The sequence below is a fragment of the Ursus maritimus genome, unplaced genomic scaffold, assembly GCF_017311325.1.
Source record: "Ursus maritimus isolate PB19 unplaced genomic scaffold, ASM1731132v1 scaffold_3, whole genome shotgun sequence".
Lineage (NCBI taxonomy): Eukaryota > Metazoa > Chordata > Mammalia > Carnivora > Ursidae > Ursus > Ursus maritimus.
The window spans coordinates 86060717-86077032 of NW_024425563.1; positions in this window are offsets into that span (position 1 = coordinate 86060717).

Genomic DNA, 16316 nt, shown 5'->3' on the forward strand with positions numbered 1-16316 from the left:
TTAAAGTTATTCTAGGAGGGTTTGACAACTGCTGTTGGGCATCTTTTTAAGTGCACCTGAGACCACTATTAAGTGGTAGTCCCAAGTCTTCCTCTGCTTCTTTTGTTTTTCTTTTCTATTCCGTTTCTGCACCTTTTCTCCTGGCACTCAGTTATCGGAGCTCGAACGTAGTGATCTCCTTACTGGCTTTCTTGCTGCTCTACTCTTTGTATTCTCTTTAGTCCATTTTTCTAAACTTTTATTTCCATTTTGTTGAGGCCTGAGAGTGGGTTGTGGATAGTAGTGCTATTTTGGCTTGGGTTTCATAGTCACAAATATTCAGTGTTAGGTTAGACGCTAACATTTCCGAATGAGCTATACACTGCCAGATCAGAACGCTGTTCACTTTGCAATTTTATTTATTAACTTTAAAAATCTAAAATAGACTGTAATTTAGTAACCCAGTTTTGGCATTTCGTTTTTCATTTTTTGAAGGTCTAAGAAATCAGAATTGGACAGACCCTTTCTCAGTTTCTGAGAAGCTTGATTTTGTGTTTCCTCTTTTGTGTCCCTCCTTGGTTTCTCTCCTGCTTCTCCTTCACACCCAACAGTGGGAGGCACGGTTGTTTCTCTCCAGAAAACCTTTAGTGCTAGAACTTTCACCCTGAACTAAGAAATTCTCTTCCTTGGCTATGTGTTGCTGGTTTTGAAAAGATAGAGACTGCTTAATGAGGTGAGCAGAAGAGCAGTATCTGGTCACTTGCCAGGACTAATTCACAGGCTCTGACCGGGCCACACAAAGGAGTTAAGTATTACAGTTACTTTGAGTTATGTAGAGCTTAGCACTGCTATTACCAGTCATCTCCGTTCAGAGGAACTCCCACTTTCCTGAGAAGGAACTGGTAGTGGCTGGCAGAACAAGTGAGATCTGATTAGGCAACCAGATAGTTGTAAATTTTTTTGATCCTGGAAAAACAAGAGTGTTTAAACAACAGCATCTTCATTGAAGGCACAACTGTTCAAACTCTGGGAAGAATGTTCAGATGACTATCACATTGACTCCAACACTGGTCATTTTCTGATTTGTTCTTCAAATCTGAGCTAAGAGCCAGGAGCTCTGAGCACAACACGTTCCACTCTCTACCAGGGCTGTTATGGAAAATAATACTTGTAATGCAAAATTGTCCTGTCTGAGGTAGTATTATTATGGCTGAGTTGTCTACCTAACTTGTCATTATTTTACTTCTCTTCGCTGTTTATAAAACATGTACCAGGTTATGATACTTAGGATTTAAGGATGTCAAGAGGTGGAAAGGAATCTGTGTTAGGGAAATTATATTGTTGGCAAACTAGAACATTCCTTCGTGTTTGTCAATGGTAATACCAAGTTCTGGTCATTTTATTAGGAAGATGAGACTTTGTAACTCATTCTCAACCAATATCTGTCTTTCTCCTGAAAAGATAGTGTTTATTACTGCTGAGTTCAAAGCCTGAATTTTGCCAGTAAATACAGTTCTTTTCTTTTCGCTGATGTATTTAACAATCATTTTAGGAAGATGTAAAAGTTGGGGTCCCTGCGTGACCCAGTTGGTTAAATGTCTGCCTGTGGCTCAGGTCATGATCTTGGGGTCCTAGGATTGAGCTCCACATTGAGCTCTACAGTGGGCTCCCTGCTCAGCAGGGAACCTGCTTCTCCTTCTCCTTCTGCCTCTGCCTTGCTTGTGCGCTCTCTCTCTCTCTTATGTAAATAAATAAAAAATCTTTTAAAAAACTGTTTTAGAAAAATGTAAAAATCATTCTTTAAATTGTGCAATAGATTAACTCAGTGGGCCCAGTAAATTAGTCTTAAAATAATTAAACTGAAGTCTTTTTTAAATTAAATTTTAATTTTTAAAATATTTTTAGATTTACAGAAAAGTTGCAGAGTTCCTATATACACTTCACCCAGCTTCTCCTTATGTTACATCTTCCATTACCAAGAGACATGTGTCAAAACAAGGAAATTAACATTGGTGTATTAATATTAACTAAGCTACAGAATTTTTCAAACCTCACCAGTTGTCCACTAATGTTTTTTACTGCCTCAGGATCCAATCTGGGATACCACATTTAACCCATTGAGATCTTTATTGAAGGGGTGTTCAGGAATGGAGGGAAATGAATAAGACAAAATCATTTTCCATTCTGTTGAAGACTGAACAAAATGCATGAGGATTCGGTATATGGCAAATTGCTTTGACCCCCGTAGGCCCCTGCTCAGTGGCTACCTGGGTGTTAGCACCTGCCTCCCCATGGTTGTCTCCCTTCGGTATCCATCTCCCAATGGGTGGCCATGACCCACTGCGACATATCATTGATCCAGGTGCACGCCTAAAGCCTGGTGTCTGCTCTGATAGCCTTGGGCTCCACCACCCATTGCACTAAATGTAAGTTTCTGGAGTGCAAGGGAGCCTTCTTGCTGCTCTGAAGTCTATTAGAGCAGTGGTTACTATTCAGTGGTCAGTAGCAGGGCTGTGTTGTCAGACTCCTGGGTTTAAACCCTGCCTCTACTTTGTGACTTTCAGCAAGGACTTTAATGTTTAAGTTTCCCTTTTCTCATTCCCATTTTGCAGAGAGGAAATGAGAGTTGTAGTGAGGTTTAAATTTTATAATTTTCAGAGATCATAGGGAAGAGTGCCCAGTATAGAGTAAGCACTTAGTAAATGTTACCTGTTACTATGACTATGTTCCAGAAACCGTGAGTGGCCCAATCTCCCAACTGGGTGGTAAAGAAGTAACCGAGACTCAATTTTAGAGCAAAAGCATAGGGAAATCAAACTTTTATTTATTGTCCAGAAGAGGATGAGAGTTCTAAGGAAGACTATTCCATTGATAAAAGGAAAGAAATATGAAACTTGATAATAGGATTTTAGAAAGCAACGAAAATGAAAATTTTCACTGCTGCAAACATGTGGCTCAGAGGTCACGCTAATCCTCTTTGCGTGGTTCCAGTTTTAACCTATTGTGGCTGAAGTTGAGCATAGTTCTCATCACCATCTTAAGCTTAGCTCACATTTAAGCAATGAATAAGCAGGAAAAATGACCTAATTTGTAGAGGTTAATTTTATAGTGATCATCACAAGCACTTCAATTAGGTTTCTAAAGAAAAAAAGCGTATTGTATAATAACTTTTACAATAACATAACTCAGAATTTGCATAGCGTTTGGCATTTTTCAGAGACCTTTCATACTCCCTTTTTCATGTGACTCTTGAACTAAGGGTCGGTGTAGAAATTATGGCATACGTTTTGTTGAGACAGAAGCTCAGAGGGATGAAAGCATATCAGAAAGGACCTCTTGGCAGAAGTGACGCAGCTCCAAAGTTTGAGGGACGTGAAGGGGGTTCTCCAGGTAGATGGGAGGGGGTCCAGATAGAAGTGCCACAGAAGGTAGGGAATGGAGAGACAGGAGAGGGGAATTCTTTGGTGGTACCAAATACCTCAATATATCTGCTGCTTTGACTAAGGGGAGCAACGTAGAGGCAGGGCTTTATATGTTTAGTCTTTATTCTCTGGCAGTGAGTTGCTTTGAGGCAAAGGACAATAACACGCTCAGGTTTCGGTTTAGGAATATCACTATGGCAGTAGTATAAAAGATAAACTCAAAAGATAGTTAGTGGGTAGGTTCAAGAGAGCTGATGTTTTCTAAACCCGTTGGTCATGGAATCTCAGGTCCCCGATGGGTGACAATGAGCAGAAGCAGCCAGCCAGGTTAGCACCAGCCTGCGACAAAAGCAGGAGATTCAGGTGCAGAAACCACTCGCTCCTGCTCTGGCTTTGTCGGGTTTAGAAATTCTGAAGCATTACCATTTAATTTCCTTCTGCTTACCCCTGTGTGATGAGAGTGCAGTGTTTGTATCGTATCAACTGAAGGATGTTAATTAACATCGATGGAGTACTTCCAACAACAAATGAGGACTTGGGAATGAAGGCAAATGTAAAAATGTCTCAGGCTGGTCCCAGAATCCTCTCCAGCTATATAGCTGGGTGGATATGGAGAGTTTAGAATACCATTTTGAGCCGCTTCTCTCATAAGTAATGATTCAGAGAACTTCCACGTTTTATTGTCTTCCTGGAAAGTAGAGTGGCCCCAAAGAGTTATACAGAGATTTCAAGTTTAGTATTGTGTTATACCCAGGGATCTCTCTTGAAACCTGGTAGGAAACAAAACAAAATGTCTACTAGTTCTGTATGGATGGTTTGTTTATTCTGTTTGCAAGTGCAGAGAACTGACTTCCTGCCAGTGAGAGAACAGGGTGTGATAGATCTGGGACAGTAAACGGAGCAGATGAAGTGCTTTGTTTTTAGCATGCTGGACAGGATCGCCCCAGGACCTGAACTTTCTGTATCTAACATAGGAAACCCAAAGAAATGCCCTTTCCTCCTGATTCTGGTCTTGTGGATTTTGTGTCGGGACCTCCATGATCTTGTGAGTGACTTTGCAGCACTTAGTAAGAGAGAACAGGCTACCACAGGGGACCACTTTCAAAGCTGAGCAGTCACATGCCCGGAGGTCTGTCATCTTATCAACAAATAAGTCCATTTCCTAACATGATATGAAGAGGGTAAATACAGAAATTCCCGAGTAGAGGCTGGCCAGGGAAATTCTGATGCTGACGAAATTCTGGCAATGGAAGTTTGTTTACAATTTCTCTTGGAGGCAGAAGAAAGTATTTCATACAGTAGGATGGTTTCTAGACAGTTAACTGTAAATGTAATTTTTGCAAGTGGAATTTTACTTTAAATGTACTTCAGGAGTTAGCTGTTTTAAGGATTGTTTTGGAGAACCTCCTCGTGACCATTCTTTATCCTTCATAGGTTTGTATTTTTTATGCTCTTTGCCCATCTGATTTTTCTAGAGCAACAATTATTTGTAATTGTCTTACAAGCTCATAAATTGGTCTTGGCTTTCTGAAACAATTTCTTTGGTCTTTTCTTTTTTCCCCCTTTTTTTAGATAAAAGGAAGGTTTTTTGTTTGTGTTTAAAATCCTGTTTTCTTATTTCTTTTCTTTTTTTTTTCATTTCCCAGGATGACCATATGATAAGAAGTCTAAGAATTTATTGACTTTGTCTTTTTTATCAAGGCAAAACCCAAAGAGAAGGAGAACAGCCCCAGCCACCCTACCACCCGCCTATGGAAATATACATGCATCCTACTGCCTTGTCATAGGGATCCTGAAATGCCATCCCAATACTTACCTTATGTTTACAGCTTTGTATTTTATCTTTTAAAAGGATTTTATTTTTAAGTGATCTCTACATCCACCTTGGGGCACGAACCCACAACCCCAAGATCAAGAGTCACACCGTCCACTAATTGAGCCAGCCAGGCACCCCTAGAGCTTCATATTTTAAAATACCAAGACCCTGGAGAATTATTGCACTTAATGGTCTATTATAACATAACACTTAATGGAAAATTATCACATTTCTTTTTCTCCTGGCAGTGAGAAAAATGGGAATTTTAATGGGAGTGTAGGGGAAAAAAGGGTAATCTTGGAATCTGGGGCACCATCGTAGAAAGACAGGTGTAACTAAAGGAGAAAGTTCCAGGCTGCCAAAAAGCTGCAGAAAGGATACTGAGTGCCTGGGAAGTATGCTGGAAAAGCTGTTCAGTATGGAAGAAAAGGAAAATGGGAGGCAGAACTAAAGTAAACTTGGATTCCTGCACAGTTTAATTTAAGGAAGACTGGATTTTCTTTCTTTTTTTTTTTTTTTAAAGATTTTATTTTATTTATGTGACAGAGACAGCCAGCGAGAGAGGGAACATGAGCAGGGGGAGTGGGAGAGGAAGAAGCAGGCTCCCAGCAGAGGAGCCTGATGTGGGGCTCGATCCCAGAACGCCAGGATCACGCCCTCAGCCGAAGGCAGATGCTTAACGACTGCTCCACCCAGGCGCCCCAGGAAGACTGGATTTTCTTAGCACATTTAATTTCAGTAGTTGCCAACCATTTGAGAAGAAAGAGAGACCTGAATAGAGACCTATTCTTTCCAATATTTATTGATCACCCATATGGACCAGGCACTTTGCTAAGGCTCATCATACAAAGTAGAACTGGATATTTTTGTCCTCGGAGAATTTATATCCTATTTTTTAAAAAAGATTTTATTAACTTATTCGACAGAGATAGAGACAGCCAGCGAGAGAGGGAACACAAGCAGGGGGAGTGGGAGAGGACGAAGCAGGCTCCCGGCGGAGGAGCCTGATGCGGGGCTCGATCCCATAATGCCAGGATCGCGCCCTGAGCCGAAGGCAGCCGCTTAACCGCTGTGCCACCCTGGTGCCCCAGAATTTATATTCTAAAAGGAAAGGCCAAAAGTATAAAAAACTAAGGGAAAATATATTTTCAAGTTGTAATATATGCAATGAAGAATACAAAACCTACGCTTTTTGTATTTTTTGTCTTCCACTCTACAATTTGACTACCTTGCAAAATCTGTGGTGCAACACAGATAGGTTGGCAATGGCTACAATCGTCATGATTTACATCATCAACTACTATTGATGTAGGTACCATGTAAGAAATCCTGTGTAGGATTTCTAGGGATAATCTTAGGGCACTCTCAGAACCCTTTGAAATTGTGACTCAACATTGTTAGCACTGAGGGGCTCCCCAGAGCCAGCTATAATCCTTAAGTAGGTAAGGTGGACCACTGTCTATGAGGTTTGATTTCAGGATTTCTCTTCTGTCTGCTATCCCCACCCTAACACAGTGCCCATCCTTCAGCTGCATCTCCAGAAATTCCAGGGTTGAGAATTCTAATAGACTGGCCTATGGAAAAGAAAACAGAGAAAAGCGATTAGTTATGGAGCTGCTGATTATAAGAAGAGAGAGGCATGAGGAATATACCGAGAGCCCCAGAAAAAAAGGTATTGAGAAAACTGCTGGAAAATGCTCCATATGGGAGAGTGGACTCAGGACACTTCCAGATCAGTAACTCAGGTAAAGAGTAGAGTGGGGAACAACATTCCTCCTAAACTTTAACGGTAGAGTGGGGAACCACTTGAGGTCCCTGCTTGCTCAACTGTTAGAGGAGACTGTAAATCTCTATTTTGCTAGGCTGCATGTGCAGTCCTAAACATTCTTTTATGCATGTGATTACTAAAGCCACTACAAGGAGAAGCCAGGCAGATGACTTAAGTTATTTCTCTGTTACAAGGATCATTGTGCTACAGTTGATAGAATACCGAGGGACAACGTAAAATATGGTTATGCCTTGTCTCTCACTAGTGAAAGACGTAATAAGAGGAATGTGAACTAGAGTCATCAAGTAAAACTGCTTCTTGAGCCTTTCCATGGGCACCCATTTTTTTATCTGCCTGGCATCCTTTTGGGGGAACACATTCCCTTCCCACTTTCCAAAGTATTCCTCGTCAGGTGGTTTGGCCCAAGGACGGGTATGTGATCCAGATTCAGTCAATCAGGGTATTTTATCTTTCTAGTCACAGTGATTAGTTCCTGAAAGGGTATTTAGCCAGAAGTCTCTCTGGTAATTTACCAGCTATCCAGAAAAATACCCTTTTTCCAGGATCATGGGCTCAAGGAACTCCGGAGGTCTGAGGCAACCAGAGTCCATCTGACTGACACATGGAGTGAGCTTGAAGATGAAGCCAAGCAGAGGCAAATGGGGTAGGGAACGAGGGCGGAGAGGTCCTAACCTGTACTATATCCACTCTAAGAGATCCTTGTATGGGTGAAGCTGAGTAGAAGGACAGGTTTCTACCAGTCTCTACAAATGGGGCAATCAGGTCTCAGACTCACCATAGAACCAGTTGTCCTTGTCAGAAGATGACAATTTCTCCTGAGATTTTTTTGTGGGAGGGGACTGATGATATCAAATAACCAGGAGGGACTATTTGAAGCTATTTGCCTTTGGGTAACTTCCAGTTTACTGTATACCTGTCCGCTCTCTCTGAAGCCTTCTGTGTACCACACTCCCACTCCTACCCCCGCCCCGCTCTCTTCTGTCTACCCGCATTACCATTCACCTAGGGGAAAAAAGAGTGAGGAAGAAGAGTGAGAGAGCATCCAAACCCAACATAATTAGTCTTCTTGTCTATCTCAGACATCAGACTTTAGAATGTTTGAAGGCAGAGCTGTGTCTCCCACTCCTGGATCAAGGTGTTACACAGCCCCAGAACTTAGTAAGCGAGTCAGTGAACCTGAGTGAATCTGGAAGGGCCTCTAGAGATAGAGACCCTGCAGTATTCAGCCTGAGAAAGTCATTGCTTTGGATGAAAGCACTGCCTCTCCAAGCATCCTCTTAAGAAATGCAAATACTCAGAGGAAACGTAAGGTACTGCCCTGTTGCCCAGCAATTCTTGTTTTTGGCAGCTATCAGAACAAGGGGAAGTACAAACATTGGATTTTAGAGAAGAGTCTGAGTATGATAGGGCACAAATTTGGTTAACTAATTTGGAAAATGGTTTGGCGTACCTCCTAAAGTTGAACGTTTGTATGGGTATAATCCAACAATTCATTCCAAGGGATGGACCCAAGGGAAACTCATGCAGATTTGCAACAGGACACATGTGCAAGAATGTTCACAGTTGCACTGATCACAGTGTGAAAACCTGGCAACAGCTCAAATGCCCATCAACAGGAGAGTGGATAGATGAATTGTACTATATTCACGTAGCTGAATATTACATGGCAATAAAAACAAATGAACTATGCTAATTCACTATGATGTGGATAAATCCTAGCAATGAAACAATAAAACATTAAGTGAAGAAAATAGATGTTCTAAAAGTATATGCTATCATATAATTTGTATAGACTTGCAAACAACTAATATAAGAATATACTTTATCATCTTAAATCTTAGTTCATTCAAACACTGCCTGAAGTCATTGTAAGGATTGATAGAAGAGGTAAAACTTGAATCATAAATATAGTTGGATTGACAGAAAAGGAGTGATCTGTGCCAGTGTGTGATTAAGCATAGACTGAGGTGGGAATATGTTTGGTGACTAAGAGGATAAAAAGATGATACTATCAAGAATACACCTAGACTGTGAGCTTTCTACAAGCTGGTATTGTATGTTATTTATCCTTGTATCCCCCTGGCCTGGCACGGTACCTAGAAAAATAGAGTTCAACAATTGTTTGTTGTTTAAGTGGATTAAATAAATGAATAAAAGCATAACTTAAAAGAATATACTTTATAGAAATGCATGTAGATGCAATAAAACTACATGTTTAAAAAGAAAAGGAATTCTGGATGGTGGTTGTATTGGGTGGGGACATGAGGGGAGTGGGATGGGGGACCGCATGGTTAGATGAAGGTTATGTCAAGGTTCTAGCTTTAGTTTGGGATTGCAGGTACCAAACACATTATTAAGAACAACAAAATAAGACAGAGCTGGAAAGCTGGGTCCCAGGCTTGCTTTATTTAGAAAGCACAATCTGTGAGCGATGATGATGAGGGAAAAGTGAAGGGAGGTAGGGAAAGGTCCTGGGAGTAATGCTGGGGATGAATTAGCATTGCTTCCCAAAGAGCTCGGAAGACACAGGGCTGGTAAGTGGACAGGTGTGTCTGTTCAGCCACGGGGGAGGTCTTCAAGGAGGATGGTTAGAGAGATTGTGCCTTGGAGGTGTCCTCGTAAGGGAGGAGGGTGAAGAACACTGTCCAACTGGTCTCTCCCATGTGGAGATAACTCACCCTGGACACCTCTTCTGGGCTGCTTCTGTGGCTCCTTTTGGTAGCAGTTAGGGAAATCAGATCGCATAGCCTGTGTTTCAGCTGAGCCTGGACGTGGTGGGAGAAGCCACAATGTCAAGGTATGTGGCTTATCGGCCTGACTGCCCAGCAGCAGCAAGGGGAAGGTCCTGACTCTCCCAGGCATGACTCCAGCTGGCTCCAGGTGGTGGAAGTTCCTGGGCTGTAGAGGCCACTGAGCCAGAGCTGGGGGTAGAGGGTCCAGGCCCGAGGGGCACCAAGGGAAACAAAGAGGAGCATAAAATGTGTCCTGTGTGAGCAGGGGCTTGAGAGGTCAGACCCAGCCTTGAACCCCCGTGTGAATATGGATACATTTCTTAATATCCCTCACACCTCATAGGGAATGTGTGAATGGTGAACACTACCACTGTGGGCTGTGAGGATTCGAAAGAAATAATGCGTATAATGCAACCAGCAGTCTTTGGCACCTCAGAAGTCCTCAAAAAATGGGATTCCCCTTTGTGCCGCCCCATGCCATGAGGCATAAGTGAGACGGTACTGGATGGGGGAGCAGACCCGGCTTCATTATCCTTCTCTTCTCCTTGTCCCACCTCACCCTTTTCCCGGGGCAGTCCGGGGGCACTAGGCGCCTGTGTTAAAGGATGAAAGAGAGAAGACAGTGTTTACCCCCTTCCCGACCTTGATGGTCCCAGCCTGTACCTCCCCCTGTGCTCTTGGCTTGTGAAGCTATTGGGTGTGAAGAGGCACCCCAAACAAAATGGGTGCTTCAGGCAGGCAAATAATTTGCCACCCCCCCTTGCAATGATATTCTTTACATACTTGTCTAATATTTACTTTGGTTGGGGGCAGAGCTGGCCCCAGCAGGACAGAGGCACCTTTTTATCAGTGTGTCAGGAGTCGGGCCTGGGGACTGGAGGTCACTGATGCAGATTTCCATTCCTTTCAGGAATGTGTTATCCTTGATGACTTACTGCCTGACGACCTGGTCTTTCCTTTACGAGTCTAGAGCCCCTCAGAGGGTGACTGGACCTCTCAGTGCCTGATGGAGGTCATTTTAATCAGGACCCCCTTTCGCTTTGGTCCTTTAAGAATATCCATTTCCTGGTTTGTTGCCTCACCCAATGATGTGACAGTGCCTGTCATAACATCCCCGCACGTTCCTGTGCTTGAATACTTGCCAGGTACTAAAATAAATGCACAGTGCTATCTTCGCCCATGAAAGGTAGTATTGTGTAAGTGGAGCTTTCGATTTGGCGGCTCTGAACAAGTGACTTAAAGTTTTCCTTTCTTGCTCTTAATTTGTTGTCTAATTTGGGGGTAAAATGAAATTATATGGGAATTGGAAGAAAGCTCTCAAAAGGGGCACTCCTTATCATTAGAGCCTATTTTACCCACGCCCCAACTCCAAGACATGCCTCCCCAAGAGCCCTTCGAGGACAGAGAACATTCCTAATCACTAGATTGCCTCTCTTCCCTTTGAGTTATCCCTGTGTCCCCCACAAACATGTAAAAAATTCTGGAGGAGTGGCACTCCTGTGCACTCTTTGCAAATTTTCTTTGGTCTCCCTCCAATGTCCACAGATTCAGTTGGCCCCAACTTCTTTCTAATGGACAATGGGCAAGGAAGTAGGAAGTTATCTAAAGAATTCATAGGGGCACCTGGGTGGCTCAGTTGGTTAAGCATCTGCCTTCGGCTTGGGTCATGATCCCAGGGTCCTGGGATCGAGCCCCACATCAGGCTCTCTGCTCAGTGGGGAGCCTGCTTCTCCCTCTCCCTCTGCTGCTCCCCCTCCTTGTGCTCTCTCACTCTCTCTGTCAAATAAATAAATAATATCTTTAAAAAAAAATTCATACCACTGACTGCAAGTGTTACTGGAGAAATAACTTTCTGCCTGCTCCCATAGTACCTCTTGGGCCCCCAAAAGCGAAGCCTGGAATTCTGCTATTAGAATTTCTTTCCTTTGGCTAAATCTTGAATGTTCCTAAAAGAACACTGTATTAGAGGACTAGCATTTTAAGGTGTCCTGAGTTATCTCTATCTTTAATGTGAGTGGGGAGCAGCTTGGAGCGGAGGCTCGGAGGACAGCTGGAGGATAGAGACAGCTAAAGGATGGAGGAGGAAGGAAGTCTGTATTCAGGTAGCTCAGGACCCAAAGAGAGCTTCCACTTTGATAGGAGCCGTCCAGGGCCTACTTACAGGTGGCAAGTAACATGTTGACATAAATTCCCTCTCTCTTGCTGGCAGAGGTGCTCCCTGCCTTCAACTTTCAAATTAGAAATGTCTATTTATGGTAGAAGTGGAAAATTGTGTAGGCTAGCAAAGTCAGCAGAGTTTGAAAACCCCTAGAAAAAATAATAGGAAAGTGTCACCCAAAACCCAACTTATTTTTTAAAAAGTTAAACACCAAAAAAACCGTGAGAGCCAAGAAAAAAGCCTCCTCGAAAGACAGAAACACGCACGACATTTTCTGCCCTCTATCTTTTTATGCCCTGTGATATTAGGCCATCTTTTATGAAGGTCATCGTTTCTGAAAATCAATAACTTTAACTAATTGTTGGGATGTCTCCTGAGGCAATAGGAGATAATATGGTAAGTAAACACTAGGCAGTTGCTGAATCAGAGGAAGGGATCATTCCAGACGCAGTTAAAGCCCAGCACAGGTGCCCCCTTTTAATCAGGTCCCTCACTCTCTGTGGGGCTCACCCTTTGGCCCAGACTTCATTGAGTTGCTGTATTAGAGGCATGAGAGTTGAGTTTCATTTTGTTTCATGTCTAATCAGAGAAGCCATTTATTCCTTTTACCAATTTTCAGGACCAGTTCCAGGCAGTGTTGAGAATTGCGTGTGAATCGTGATTACTAATGTTATATGGTTCTTTGCAGTTTGCAAAGCACATTTATATGCATTGTTACATTTGGTCCTTCCAACCAGTCTGCATAATTATGTTATTATCATTGTCACAATTTTGCACCCAGGAAAACAAAAGGCTGAAGAGATTCTGTGACTGGTCTAAAATCATAGAGAAAGGGATGGTTCTAAACTTGGGTTTTCTCCCCCAGGTCCTGTTGCCCTGCAGTTCACATTGATTCTGAGGAGAGGCCAATTGTCCAGCACACTCCTCACTCCTAACTTTATTAATAATAACAGTGGCAATAGTGACCGACACCTGGGATGGTCACGTGATGCCAGGTACATCTCATTGCATCCTTGTACCAATCCTATGCTATAGATTTTATAACTCAATTTATTTTACAGTTGAGTAAACTGAGGCTCAGAGAGGTTAGGTATGCTATTCCAGGTGCATAGGTAGAAAATGACGGAGACAGGATTCAAATCAAGGCCTGTTTGACTTCTCAGCTCTTAACCACGCACATTACTATGACCCTGCTGTGTCCTTTGGTTGCTCTTTCGAGGTTTCCGCCTCCTTCCAAATGTCTGATTCAACAGAGCAGAAGCACACAGAGTGCTTTCAAGGGCAAAGAACAAACTACAGGCTATAGGAGGACATGGAATGAACATGAACCATGGGCCTTCCAGGACTTATTCCAGTGGGAGACATAACTGATTTGTGGAGCAAAGCTGTAACAACAGATGCTTTAGTCTGGGGGGTGGGCATGGAGCTCACTGGGGGTACAGGGAAAATGGGACTGACCAACCCACACTGAGGCATTAAGTCCCTCACTAGGGGACTCACTATGGATCCTCTACCCTGAATCATTCACTTTTTATAACATGATGGGGTGCTTAACCCCCCAGGCATCCTTTACTAGTAACAACCTACGGCAAGGCACAAGGGCAGCGTCACCAGCTGGGTGTGAAGGCAGCAACCCATTCTGAACACACGGCACACACCGAGGACTGTAAGACCCTCTGCTTGGTGACAGATGCTCCGGGGCTGAGTAAATCCTAAAAGATAAACTTCGAGGTAAAGGCCATAATACACTTAAGTGCTGCTTAGGGTTTGACTTCAGTTAAACACAATCCAAAGTTCCCGGCTGCCTTTTCAAGATATTTAGCTCATTTCCTCGCTGAATGATGCTGGCAGAGGGGTATGGGAAGTTGGTGAGAGAAGGTCTGGGAACAAGACAATTTGTCCAACCCCATGAAAAGAAAGCCTTTGAAGATTTGGAGGAGGTGGGAGAATCCATGTTGTCTTCCATCTTCCGCCATTCCCTGGGGAAGCAGTGGAGTAATTCTTCTCTCTGTCGAGGTTCATGGTTCTCAGCCCTGGCTGCACATTAGAATCACCTGGGGGACTTTTTCAATCTACCCATGCCTGGGACCCACCACCCCCAAATCTCCGGGGGTGTAGCCCAGGTACTGTCATTGTTATAAGCGCTCCAGAGGATATTAGTGCTCTAGAATACCAGAATCAGAAACAAAAGAACTGACACCAGTGTCCAATTAAACGTTCTACTATTCTGCTGCATTTGGAAGGGAAACAGTCATCATAGGTTACTTTTAAAGAGGGCAAGAGAGGCAGAAAAGAGGAGATGCAATTTGTCAGGACGGAGGGCTGGTGAGGGTCGGGGTGGGGTAGGAGGAGCCTCCTTTTCTTTTTGGTCTCACACAGCCTTTTTTCTAGTAGCATATTACAATATCAGCAGTCCTGACAGCTTAGCTTTATATGTTCCCAGGCAGGAGGTCTCTACTCCTTCCCTGGCGTGACCTTTCCAGTGAGAACTATACTACTGTGCTAATGTGTTTGCTGGTAAGGAAAACCCACATCTTCCTTTTCTAAATCTCAGCTCTTTGCAAGCCCAAGCAGTGGGTCATGAGATGCCTGCATCGGTTTAGAAGGAGTCAGGGACCACGTTTAGTGGATTCTGTGCAGAGTGCAACACGTGCAAAGGCAGTGAAAACACATTCAGATCTACTCCGGTCTCAGCTTCCCATGCAGCTGTAAACACAGCGTGTCTGCCACTGAATGGACAGCAGCTAATTCGTTTAGAGCGCAGAGCTAATCTCCCAGGGGGCCCAGCCTGTAGAGGCCGCCTGGATTGCTGCCTGCTTAAAGGTGCACTCGTGTTTCTTGATTTAACCGGGTCAGTTCAGTTGTTTATTTCTGCCATTCAGGGGCGAGCTGGCTTCTGCGGGCTGGCAATTCCCACAGATAGCGGGCTCTGAGTGACTGGGGCAGGTGTTCAGTAACCCCCCATGAGTATTAGTTAATTTTGTTCCTCCCCCAGGCTCACAGTTTATGTATGAGTTGTCATGTGACCGAGTTCTATTTTTAACTGCAAACACGCTCTGTTCCACGGGAATCATGTTCTTCAGACACCGCATTATGCAAGCTGGCTCCACAGTTTGCCAGGAGTGCTCAGCTAAACTGTGACAATTCCCAGCCGTCGTCACTGAAACCCCCCCAGTGACGCAAACAGCAGGCTTCCTTGCTGCAGAAGAGAGTCACAGTTAAGGAACTGCCCGGCGCTCCCTGATGGGAAGGCCGCGTCTGGCTGCTTCGATCAGCTCCTCTCATCTTGTCTCCTGCCTAATCCCAGAATAAATCCTGCGGGTTTTGCGGGGAGGGCGTTCACAGGCTGCTGGTGAAGAAGATGAAACGTGAAACCAATCGTGATGAGGTGCAAGCATCGTCAGGCTCATTGTGAAGAATCTCCTCGGGTTGCAATCCGGGGAGGAGAAACTGCGGTTTAGATGGAGGGCATCCAGCGGAGAAGCCGCTGTCATGGAGGTGTTCCTGTTGAGTCCTTCATTATCCTAAAGGGAGTACATTAGATAAGTCCCAGGTTGTTTTCTCGGGATAATCAGAGAGAAGTGGCCTTCGAGAATTGCGCCGAGCCTGGGGGTTTCCCTCTGACTTCTTCTGGAGTACCAGCATCTGGCTTACCCAAGATGACCTAGAGAAGGGGCAGAGCCAGCAGTCTCTGAAAGGGAGAATGTTAGCATCAGTCAGGATTCTTTGGTGGCAAGCAATAGAAGGCAACTCTTTAATAAGAATTAGCCTCCTTGAGAAGAAAAGGACTTTTTAGAAAATAGGTTCTAGGAGAGCAGGGTCACCTTGTTCACAGCTGCCTCCACGGCCGAACAGACCTTGAACCTAGTAGGTGCTCAGTAAATGTTTGTGTCCTGAAAGAAGATATGGGGTGGATCAAAGAATTGTTAGGAAAAGCTGAGAACCAGTTTCAGAAATGGAGAAGAGTGAAGCATCTCTGGAGGAGTTTAGGTAGCAGGACTGAGGTCCCTGACGGTTTCCTCGGGACATTGCTGCTTAAACGAATGCTCCCCAGCTACTTGTATGTTTTTGAGTGTGTATACCCATGCATCAAAATCCAGAGGAGGAGAGGGAGAGTGTGTTAGAGTTTTCCAGAGGAAAAGCAGAACCAATAGAATATACACAGAAAGGGGTGGGGGACAGGGGAGAGAGAGAGAGAGAGAGAGGGAGCGAGGGAGAGAGAATTATGATAAGGCATGGGCTCACACAATTATGGAGGCTAGCAAGCCTAATCTGCAAGGTGGGTTGGAGTTGGAGATCCAGGAAGAGCTGATGTTTCACTACAAGGTCCAGCAGGTAGGAAGAGCTGATGTTGCAGGTGAAGCCCAAAGGCAATCTGCTGGAGAATCCTCCCCTACTCAGGGGAGGGTTGGTCTTTTTG